We start from the raw sequence: 13085 nt of genomic DNA, 5'->3' as shown, positions 1-13085 counted from the left end.
GTTACACTTGATCTCCCGCGCAACGGCGCGTAGAAAAGAGCTTGATGGCGTGTAACTCACACGTTCGTTGGGAACCCCAAGAGGAAGGTATGATGCGCACAACGTAAAGTTTTCCCTCGAAAGAAACCAAGGTTTATCGAACCAGGAGGAGCCAAGAAGCACGTTGAAGGTTGATGGCGGCGGGATGTAGTGCGGCGCAACACCGTAGATTCCGGCGCCAACGTGGAACCTCGCACAACACAACCAAAGTACTTTGCCCCAACGAAACAAGTGAGGTTGTCAATCTCACCGGCTTGCTGTAACAAAGGATTAACCGTATTGTGTGGAAGATGATTGTTTGCAGAAAACAGAAAAACAAGTATTGCAGGAGATTGTATGCGGTGTAAAGAATATGACCGGGGTCCACAAGCTCACTAGAGGCGTCTCTCCCATAAGATAAAAGCATGTTGGGTGAACAAATTACAGTCGGGCAATTGACAAATAGAGAGGGCATAACAATGCACATACATGTCATGATAAATATAGTGAGATTTAATTGGGCATTACGACAAAGTACATAGACCGCTATCCAGCATGCATCTATGCCTAAAAAGTCCACCTTCAGGTTATCGTCCGAACCCCTTCCAAGCATTAAGTTGCAAAACAACGGACAATTGCATTAAGTATGGTGCGTAATGTAATCAATAACTACATCCTCGGACATAGCATCAATGTTTTATCCCTAGTGGCAACAAGACATCCATAACCTTAGGGGTTTCTGTCACTCCCGCATTCACGGAGACATGAACCCACTATCGAGCATAAATACTCCCTCTTGGAGTTAATAGCGAAAACTTGGCCGAGCCTCTACTAATAACGGAGAGCATGCAAGATCTTAAACAACACATAGGTAATAACTTGATAATTAACATAACATAGTATTCTCTATCCATCGGATCCCGACAAACACAACATATAGCATTACAGATAGATGATCTTGATCATGTTAGGCAGCTCACAAGATCCAACAATGAAGCACAACGAGGAGAAGACAACCATCTAGCTACTGCTATGGACCCATAGTCCAGGGGTGAACTACTCACTCATCACTCCGGAGGCGACCATGGCGGTGAAGAGTCCTCCGGGAGATGAATCCCCTCTCCGGCAGGGTGCCGGAGGAGATCTCCGTAATCCCCCGAGATGGGATTGGCGGCGGCGGCGTCTCAGTAAGGTTTTCCGTATCGTGGCTCTCGGTACTGGGGGTTTCGCGACGGAGGCTATTTGTAGGCGGAAGGGCAGGTAAAGGGGCGTCACGAGGGGCCCACACCACAGGCCGGCGTGGCCAGGGCCTGGGCCACGCCGCCCTGGTGTGTCGCCACCTCGTGGCCCCACTTCGACTCTCCCTCGGTCTTCTGGAAGCTTTGTGGCAAAATAGGACCCTGGGCGTTGATTTCGTCCAATTCCGAGAATATTTCGTTACTAGGATTTCTGAAACGAAAAACAACAGAAAACAGCAACTGGCTCTTCGGCATCTTGTTAATAGGTTAGTTCCAGAAAATGCACAAATATGACATAAAGTGTGCATAAAACATGTAGATATCATCAATAATGTGGCATGGAACATAAGAAATTATCGATACGTCGGAGACGTATCAGGCGCCGCCGCCATCGCGAAACTCCGTTTCGGGGGACAGAATCTCTGTTCCGGCACGCCGCCGGGACGTGGAAGTGCCCCCGGAAGGCTTCTCCATCAACGCCACCACCTCCATCATGCTCCGTGAGTAGTTCCCTCATGGACTACGGGTTCTAGTAGTAGCTAGTTGGTACTCTCTCTCGCATGTACTTCAATACAATGATCTCATGAGCCGCCTTACATGATTGAGATCCATCTGATGTAATCGGTGTTGTGTTTGTTGGGATCCGATGAATTGTTACATTATGATCGGTCTATCTATAAAGTTTGTGAAGTTATTGTTGCTGCAATCTTGTTGTGTTTATTGTTTGTCACTAGTGCACGAGTGGCATGATCTTAGATTTAAGCTCTATACTTATTGCTTAGATTGTATCTACAAGTTGTTTGCACATGTCTATGTCCGGAACCCGAGGCCCTAGAGTGACAGCAACTGGGATAACTGGAGGGGATGGCTTAGATATGAGGATCACATACATGTTTTCACCAAGTGTTAATGCTTTGCTCTGGTGCTCTATTAAAAGGAGTACCTTAATTACCAGTAGATTCCCTTGAGGCCCGGCTGCCACCGGCTGGTAGGACAAAAGATGTTATGCAAGTTTCTCATTGCGAGCACGTATGACTATATATGGAAAACATGCCTACATGATTAATAAATTGATGTTCTGTCTTAATGCTATTTTAATCCTATCAATTGCCCAACTGTAATTTGTTCACCCAACACTTTTTATTGGAGAGTTACCACTAGTGTAGATAGCTGGGAACCCCGGTCCATATTTCATCATCAAATACTCGATCCTATATGTCATTAGAAGTAGTATCAACTATTTTCTGGTGCCATTGCTTACGTGTTATCATGCTATCGCTCGTTGTGTTACTCGTTACTATTGCTCTCATATTACTCGCTACTTTCACATCACCCCGTTACTAGTGCTTTTCCAGGTGCAGCTGAATTGACAACTCAGTTGTTAAGGCTTATAAGTATTCTTTACCTCCCCTTGTGTCGAATCAATAAATTTGGGTTTTACTTCCCTCGAAGAATGTTGCGATCCCCTATACTTGTGGGTTATCAGTTGCTTCAAAACCTTCTATTAAGAATCTATTGCTTTATGAGTTAACTCTTATGCAAGACTTATTGATGCTTGTCTTCAAAGTACTATTCATGAAAAGTCTTTGCTATATGATTCAGTTGTTTAGTCATTATCTTTACCATTGCTTTGAATCACTTTATTCATCTCATATGCTTTACAATAGTATTGATCAAGATCATGTTGGTAGCATGTCACTTAAGAAATTATCCTTGTTATCGTTTACCTACTCGAGGGCGAGTAGGAACTAAGCTTGGGGATGCTTGATACGTCTCAAACGTATCTATAATTTCTTATGTTACATGCTAGTTTTATGACAATACATACATGTTTTATTCATACTTTATATCATTTTGATGCATTTTCCGGTACTAACCTATTAACAAGATGCCGAAGCGCCAGTTCCTGTTTTCTGCTGTTTTTGGTTTCAGAAATCCTACATAGGAAATATTCTCGGAATTGGACAAAACAAAAGGCCACATTCTTATTTTTCCAGGGGCTTCACGGAGTCCGAAGGAGAGACGAAGGGGGGCCAAGGGGGCCCCACACCATACCTGGGCGCGGGCCCTTCCCTGGCCGCGCCGCCAGGTGGGGAGCCCACCTCGGGACTCCAACAACATCGCCCCTTCGCCTATATATTCTTCCGTCTCCGAAAACCCTAAAACAATCAGTCATATTCCACGAAGATTTCCGTAGCCGCCGCCATCGCGAAGACAAGTTTCGGGGGACGGAATCTCTGTTCCGGCACGCCGCCGGGATAGGGAATTGCCCCCGGAGTCATCTCCATCGACACCACCGCCATCTTCATCGCCGTTGTTGTCTCCCATGATGAGGAGGGAGTAGTTCTCCCCCGAGGCTGAGGGCTCTACCGGTAACTATGTGGTTCATCTCTCTCTCCCATGGTGTGATCTTTATGTGATCATGAGCTTTGTATCACTATTAATCTATGTGCTACTCTAGTGATGTTATTAAAGTAGTCTATTCCTCCTCCATGATGTAAAGTTGACAGCGTGTGCATCATGTAGTACTTGGCGTAGGTTATGATTGTAATCTCTTGCAGATTATGAAGTTAACTATTACTATGATAATATTGATGTGATCTATTCCCCCTTTCATAGCTATTGTTGACAGTGTGTATGCTATGTTAGTACTCGGTCTAAATTGCAACGGTCTATTATGCACTCTAGAGGTTACTTTAATATGAACTCCGGATTCACTCTCCACGGTGTGATGGTGATAGTGTGCACATCGTGTGTGATTCCTTTATGAAGTTGTGGAGCTTGTTTACTCCGGCTTGAGGTGTGCTTTGTAGCCCTACACAATGAATGGTGTTTGTTATCCAACAAGAGAGTGTTTAAGAGTAGCATTTATTTATTCAGTTATGTGATCATTGTTGAGAGTGTCCACTAGTGAAAGTATGATCCCTAGGCCTTGTTTCTAAGCATTGAAACACCGTTTCCAACAAGTTCGTTACATGTTCGCTTGCTGCCATCTTTATTTCAGATTGCAATTACTACTTACAATCATCCATATTACTTGTATTTCACTATCTCTTCGTCGAACTAGTGCACCTATACATCCGACAAGTGTATTAGGTGTGTTGGGGACACAAGAGACTTCTTGTATCTTAATTGCAGTGGTTGCTTGAGAGGGATATCTTTGACCTCTACCTCCCTGAGTTCGATAAACCTTGGGTGATTCACTTGAGGGAAACTTGCTGCTGTTCTACAAACCTCTGCTCTTGGAGGCCCAACACTGTCTACAGGAATAGAAGCGTGCGTAGACATCACTAGCCAAGAAGCGAGAGGCACCCCGCTTGGGGCGCATAGAATAGCTAGAGCTAGCTGCAGGGTGATAACCCACAAGTATAGGGGATCGCAGCAGTCTTCGCGGGTAGTAAAACCCAATTTATTGATTCGACACAAGGGGAGACAAAGAATACTTGAAAGCCTTAACAACGGAGTTGTCAATTCAGCTGCACTCGGAAACGGACTTGCTCGCAAGAGTTTATCAAGTAGGTAACAGCTTTATAGCAAGTAGCAGTAGTGAAATAATAGCAACAGAGTAACTGTAGACAGCGGTAGTGATTATAGTAAACAAGCATGATTAAAATACTGTAGGCACGAGGACGGATAACGGGCGTTGCATGGATGAGAGAAACTCATGTAACAATCAAGCAGGGCATTTGCATATAATAATAAAACGGTGTCCAAGTACAAAGCAATCAATAGGCATGTGTTCCAATTATAGTCGTACGTGCCCGCAATGAGAAACTTGCACAACATCTTTTGTCCTACCAGCCTGATGGCAGCCGGGCCTCAAGGGAATCTACCGGATATTAAGGTACTCCTTTTAATAGAGTACCGGAGCAAAGCATTAACACTCCGTGAACACATGTGATCCTCACATCACTACCATCCCCTCCGGTTGTCCCGATTTCCGTCACTTCGGGGCCATTGGTTCCGGACAGCGACATGTGTATACAACTTGCAGGTAAGACCATAAACAATGAATATCATGATGAAATAATAACATGTTCAGATCTGAGATCGTGGCACTCGGGCCCTAGTGACAAGCATTAAGCATAACAAGTTGCAACAATATCATCAAAGTACCAATTACGGACACTAGGCACTATGCTCTAACAATCTTATACTATTACATGACCAATCTCATCCAATCCCTACCATCCCCTTCAGCCTACAGCGGGGGAATTACTCACACATGGATGGGGGAAACATGGCTGGTCGATGGAGAGGCGTCGGTGGTGATGGTGACGATGATCTCCTCCAATTCCCCGTCCCGGCGGAGTGCTAGAACGGAGACTTCTGGCTCCCGAGACGGAGTTTCGCGATGTGGCGGCGTTCTGGAGGGTTTCTGATGACTTTGACTTCCCTCTTGTGCGTTTTTAGGTCGAAGGCAATAAGTAGTCCGAAGGAGGGCGTCGGGGGCCGACCGAGGCCGCCACACACTAGGGCCGCGCGGGCCCCTCCTGGGCCGCGCCGGCCTAGTGTGTGGGGCCCTCGGGCCCCCACCTGGCTCGTCCTTCTGGCTCCGCCAATATTCTGGGAAAATAGGACCTTCTGCATAAATTATGAGGATTTTCCTAAAAGTTGGATTTCTGCACAAAAACGAGACACCAGAACAGTTCTGCCGAAAACAGCGTTAGTCCGTGTTAGTTGCATCCAAAATACACAAATTAGAGGCAAAACAATAGCAAAAGTGTTCGGGAAAGTAGATACGTTTTGGACGTATCAACTCCCCCCAAGCTTAGCTTATTGCTTGTCCTCAAGAAATTCAGTTAACAACTGAGCGATAAAAGAACTTTCACGAACACATTTGTTCATATGATGTAAATATTCTCATGCTATGGCTAACACTTAGGAAGTTCATAATAAGATACATGCAAATAAGATCATCTAATAGCTATGTCAATCATGGAAAGGTACCAACAATTAATAATAAGAATCATGAATCATGTATATAAGCAGGATTGCAATGTTCATAAAAGAGTATGATAGAGTGGTATCTCGCTTGCCCATATTTGATCAGCAAAACATAAATGCTCAGGCACCTCTGAAGTTCATAGAAAGACTAGAAATAGTGATTGTCAAAGATAAAAGCATCAAAGTTATACCACAATCAATCATATTTTGAGACAAGCATATTACACTAAGAATGACAGTTATGCTCTCAAGAAAGTGCTCAAAGAAAGGATGGAGACACAACATAAAAGTAAAAGATTGACCCTTCGCAGAGGGAAGTGATGTCTACGGGAGCTTCTATTCTTGTAGACAGTGTTGGGCCTCCAAGAGCAGAGGTTTGTAGAACAGCAGCAAGTTTCCCTTAAGTGGATTACCCAAGGTTTATCGATCTCAGGGAGGAAGAGGTCAAAGATGTCCCTCTCATGCAACCCTGCAACCACAAAGCAAGAAGTCTCTTGTGTCCCCAACACACCTAATAGGTGCACTAGTTCGGCGAAGAGATAGTGAAATACAGGTGGTATGAAATAGTAGTGGCAACGGCATCAGAAAAGTGCTTTGCCCAGGACGAGTAAACAAGCAGTAGTAACGCAGCAGTAGTAACGCGAGTAAAACAATAAACAAGCAGCGATAGCGATATTTAGGAACAAGGCCTAGGGATTAGACTTTCACTAGTGGACACTCTCAACATTGATCACATAACGTAAATGCATACTCTACACTTTTGTTGGATGATGAACACATTGCGTAGGATTACACGAACCCTCAATGCCGGAGTTAACAAGCTCCACAATAATGCTCATATTTTAGTAACCTTTAGTGTAAGATAGATCAAAAGACTAAACCAAGTACTAGCATAGCATGCACACTCGTCACCTTCATGCATATGTAGGAGGAATAGATCACATCAATATTATCATAGCAATAGTTAACTTCGCAATCTACAAGAGATCATGATCATAGCATAAACCAAGTACTAACACGGTGCACACACTCGTCACCTTTGCACACATGCAGGGAGGAATAAAACTACTTTAATAACTTTGCTAGAGTAGCACATAGATAAATTGTGATACAAACACATTGCAATCATAAAGAGATATAAATAAGCACCTCACTATCCCATTCAACAGTGAATAAGTATTCTGTGAAATATAGCCTAAGAGACCCACACGGTGCACACACTGTCACCTTTACACACGTGGGACAAGGAGTCTCCGGAGATCACATAAGTAAAACTCACTTGACTAGCATAATGACATCTAGATTACAAGCATCATCATATGAATCTCAATCATGTAAGGCAGCTCATGAGATTATTGTATTGAAGCACATAGGAGAGAGATGAACCACATAGCTACCGGTACAGCCCCGAGCCTCGATGGAGAACTACTCCTCCTCATGGGAGCAAGCAGCGGTGATGAAGATGGCGGTGGAGATGGCAGCGGTGTCGATGGAGAAGCCTTCCGGGGCACTTCCCCGCTCCGGCGGGTGCCGGAACAGAGACTCCTGTCCCCCGGATCTTGGCTTCGCGATGGCGGCGGCTCCGGAAGGTTTTCCGTATCGTGGTTTTTCGTATCGGGGTTTCGCGACGGAGGCTTTATATAGGCGAAGAGGCGGCGCAGGAGGGTCGAAGGGGTGGCCACACCATATGGCGGCGTGGCCGGGGCCCGGGCCGCGCCGGCCTATGGTCCGGGGGCCCGGTGCCCCCCCTCTGGTCCTTCCCGGGTGTTCTGGATGCTTCCGGTGAAAATAGGAACCTCGGTCTTCGTTTCGTCCAATTCCGAGAGTATTTCGTTACTAGGATTTCTGAAACCAAAAACAGCAGAAAACAGGAACTGGCACTTCGGCATCTTGTTAATAGGTTAGTTCCAGAAAATGCACGAATATGACATAAAGTGTGCATAAAACATGTAGGTATCATCAATAATATGGCATGGAACATAAGAAATTATCGATACGTCGGAGACGTATCAAGCATCCCCAAGCTTAGTTCTCGCTCGTCCCGAGCGGGTAAAACGATAACAAAGATAATTTCGAAGTGACATGCCATCATAAACTTGATCATATTGTAAACATATGTAATGAATGCAGCGATCAAAACAATGGTAATGACATGAGTAAACAAATGAATCATAAAGCAAAGACTTTTCATGAATAGTACTTCAAGACAGGCATCAATAAGTCTTGCATAAGAGTTAACTCATAAAGCAATAATTTAAAGTAAAGATATTGAAGCAACACAATGGAAGGTAAAGTTTCAGCAATTGCTTTCAACTTGTAACATGTATATCTCAATGATAGTTTGTCAACATAGAGTAATATAACAAGTGCAATATGCAAGTATGTAGGAATCAATGCACAGTTCACACAAGTGTTTGCTTCTTGAGGTGGAGAGAGATAGGTGAACTCGACTCAACATAAAAAGTAAAAGAAAGGTCCTTCAAAGAGGAAAAGCATCGATTGCTATATTTGTGCTAGAGCTTTGGTTTTTGAAAACATAAAGAGAGCATAAAAGTAAAGTTTTGAGAGGTGTTTGTTGTTGTCAACGAATGGTAGTGGGCACTCTAACTACCTCATCAACCAGACTTTCAAGAGCGGCTCCCATGAAGGACGTTATCTCTACCAGCAAGGTAGATCATCCCTCTTCTCTTTTGTTTACACATGTACTTTAGTTTAGTTTTTTCTTTATTTATGGATGACACTCCTCCCAACCTTTTGCTTACACAAGCCATGGCTAACCGAATCCTCGGGTGCCTTCCAACAATCACATACCATGAAGGAGTGTCTATTTGCAAAATTAAGTTGCTTCATCGATGAATCAGAGCAAAACATGTGAAGAGGATTATTAATGCAAGTTAATTAATCTGGGCTGGGAACCCCATTGCTAGCTCTTTTTGCAAAATTATTGGATAAGCGGATGTGCCACTAGTCCATTGTGAAAGTCCGTCGAAGTAAATGACAAGATCGAAAGATAAAACACCACATACTTCCTCATGAGCTATAAAACATTGACACAAATCAGAGGTGATAAATTTTGAATTATTTAAAGGTAGCACTCAAGCAATTTACTTTGGAATGGCGGAGAAATACCATGTAGTAGGTAGGTATGGTGGACACAAATGGCATAGTAGTTGGCTCAAGGATTTTGGATGCATGAGAAGTATTCCCTCTCGATACAAGGCTTAGGCTAGCAAGGTTATTGGAAACAAACACAAGGATGAACCGGTGCAGCAAAACTCACATAAAAGACATATTGTAATCATTATAAGACTCTACACCGTCTTCCTTGTTGTTCAAAACTCAATACTAGAAATTATCTAGACTTTAGAGAGACCAATTATGCAAACCAAATTTTAGCAAGCTCTATGTATTTCTTCATTAATAGGTGCAAAGCATATGATGCAAGAGCTTAAACATGAGCACAACAATTGCCAAGTATCACATTATCCAAGACATTATAGCAATTTACTACATGTATCATTTTCCAATTCCAACCATATAACAAATTAACGAAGAAGAAACTTCGCCATGAAAATTAAAAGCTAAGAACACATGTGTTCATACGAACCAGCGGAGCGTGTCTCTCTCCCGCACAAGCATTTATTCAAACAAAAACAAAAACAAGAAACATACCGACGCTCCAAGCAAAGTGCATAAGATGTGACGGAATAAAAATATAGTTTCAGGGGAGGAACCTGATAATGTTGTCGATGAAGAAGGGGATGCCTTGGGCATCCCCAAGCTTAGACGCTTGAGTCTTCTTAGAATATGCAGGGGTGAACCACCGGGGCATCCCCAAGCTTAGAGGTTTCACTCTTCTTGATCATAGTATATCATCCTCCTCTCTTGACCCTTGAAAACTTCCTCCACACCAAACTCGAAACAAACTCATTAGAGGGTTAGTGCATAATCAAAAACTCACATGTTCAGAGGTGACACAATCATTCTTAACACTTCTGGACATTGCTCAAAGCTACTGGAAGATAATGGAACAAAGAAATCCACCCAACACAGCGAAAGAAGCAATGCGAAATAAAAGGCAGAATCTGTCAAAACAGGAACGAGTCCGTAAAGACGAATTTTAAAAGGGCACCAGACTTGCTCAAATGAAAATGCCCAAATTGAATGAAAGTTGCGTACATATCTTAGGATCACTCACGTAAATTGGCATAATTTTCTGAGTTACCTACAGAGAATTAGACCCAGATTCGTGACAGCAAAGAAATCTGGAACTGCGCAGTAATCCAAATCTAGTATTTACTTTACTATCAAAGACTTTACTTGGCACAACAAAACATAAAACTAAGATAAGGAGAGGTTGCTACAGTAGTAAACAACTTCCAAGACACAAATATAAAATAAAGTACCGTAGCAAAATAAACACATGGGTTATCTCCCAAGAAGTTCTTTTCTTTATAGCCATTAAGATGGGCTCAGCAGTTTTAATGATGCACTCGCAAGAAATAGTATTCAAAGCAAAAGAGAGCATCAAGAGGCAAATTCAAAACACATTTAAGTCTAACATGCTTCCTATGCATAGGAATCTTGTAAATAAACAAGTTCATGAAGAGCAAAGTGACAAGCATAGGAAGATAAAACAAGTGTAGCTTCAAAAATTTCAGCACATAGAGAGGCATTTTAGTAACATGAAAATTTCTACAACCATATTTTCCTCTCTCATAATAACTTTCAGTAGCAACATGAGCAAACTCAACATTATAACTATCACATAAAGCATTCTTATCATGAGTCTCATGCATAAAATTATTACTCTCCACATAAGCATAATCAATTTTATTAGTTGTAGTGGGAGCAAATTCAACAAAGTAGCTATCATTATTATTCTCATCAAGTGTAGGAGGCATAGTATAATCACAACAAAATTTACTCTCCATAGTAGGTTGTACCAAAAGACCACTATTATAATCATCATAAATAGGAGGCAAAGTATCATCAAAGAAAAATTTCTCCTCAATGCTTGGGGGACTAAAAAGATCATGAAACCAGCTTCCCCAAGCTTAGAACTTTCTACATTATTATCAACAATGGTGTTCAAAGCGTTCATACTAATATTACTACCAGCATGCAAATAAGATTCCATAGGTTTTTTAATTTTCGCATCAAACCATCCATGTCTTAAATCAGGAAATAGAATAAGAAGCTCATTGTTGTCCATTATGCCAAACTAGTGTAAACAAGAAACAAAAAGATGCAATTGCGGGATCTAAAGGAAATAGCTTCGAGCACAAACACAATGGCGCCGAGAAAAGTCACGTTACTGGAACCGAGTATGAGTGCCTTTTTACCTTTCCTCCCAGCAACGGCGCCGGAAAAGTGCTTGATGTCTACGGGAGCTTCTATTCTTGTAGACGAGTGTTGGGCCTCCAAGAGCAGAGGTTTGTAGAACAGCAGCAAGTTTCCCTTAAGTGGATTACCCAAGGTTTATCGATCTCAGGGAGGAAGAGGTCAAAGATATCCCTCTCATGCAACCCCGCAACCACAAAGCAAGAAGTCTCTTGTGTCCCCAACACACCTAATAGGTGCACTAGTTCGGCGAAGAGATAGTGAAATACGGGTGGTATGAAATAGTAGTGGCAACGGCACCGGAAAAGTGCTTTGCCCGGGACAGTAAAAAGCGATGAGTAACGCAAGCAGTAGTAACGCGATAAAAACGAGTAAACAAGCAGCGATAGCGATATTTAGGAACAAGGCCTAGGGATTAGACTTTCACTAGTGGACACTCTCAACATTGATCACATAACGAGAATAGATAAATGCATACTCTACACTTTTGTTGGATGATGAACACATTGCGTAGGATTACACGAACCCTCAATGCCGGAGTTAACAAGCTCCACAATAATGCTCATATTTTAGTAACCTTTAGTGTAAGATAGATCAAAAGACTAAACCAAGTACTAGCATAGCATGCACACTGTCACCTTCATGCATATGTAGGAGGAATAGATCACATCAATATTATCATAGCAATAGTTAACTTCGCAATCTACAAGAGATCATGATCATAGCATAAACCAAGTACTCACACGGTGCACACACTGTCACCTTTGCACACATGCAGGAGGAATAAAACTACTTTAATAACTTTGCTAGAGTAGCACATAGATAAATTGTGATACAAACACATTGCAATCATAAAGAGATATAAATAAGCACCTCACTATGCCATTCAACAGTGAATAAGTATTCTGTGAAATATAGCCTAAGAGACCCACACGGTGCACACACTGTCACCTTTACACACGTGGGACAAGGAGTCTCCGGAGATCACATAAGTAAAACTCACTTGACTAGCATAATGACATCTAGATTACAAGCATCATCATATGAATCTCAATCATGTAAGGCAGCTCATGAGATTATTGTATTGAAGCACATAGGAGAGAGATGAACCACATAGCTACCGGTACAGCCCCGAGCCTCGATGGAGAACTACTCCCTCCTCATGGGAGCAGCAGCGGTGATGAAGATGGCGGTGGAGATGGCAGCGGTGTCGATGGAGAAGCCTTCCGGGGGCACTTCCCCGCTCCGGCAGGGTGCCGGAACAGAGACTCCTGTCCCCCAGATCTTGGCTTCGCGATTGCGGCGGCTCTGGAAGGTTTTCCGTATCGTGGTTTTTCGTATCAGGGGTTTCGCGACGGAGGCTTTATATAGGCGAAGAGGCGGCGCAGGAGGGTCGAAGGGGTGGCCACACCATATGGCGGCGTGGCCAGGGCCTGGGCCGCGCCGGCCTATGGTCTGGGGGCCCAGTGCCCCCCCTCTGGTCCTTCCCGGGTGTTCTGGATGCTTCCGGTGAAATTATCGATACGTCGGAGACGTATT

This window comes from Lolium rigidum, chromosome 7 (genome assembly GCF_022539505.1).
Source record: "Lolium rigidum isolate FL_2022 chromosome 7, APGP_CSIRO_Lrig_0.1, whole genome shotgun sequence".
Taxonomy (NCBI): Eukaryota; Viridiplantae; Streptophyta; class Magnoliopsida; order Poales; family Poaceae; genus Lolium; species Lolium rigidum.
This window is presented reverse-complemented; position numbering follows the sequence as displayed.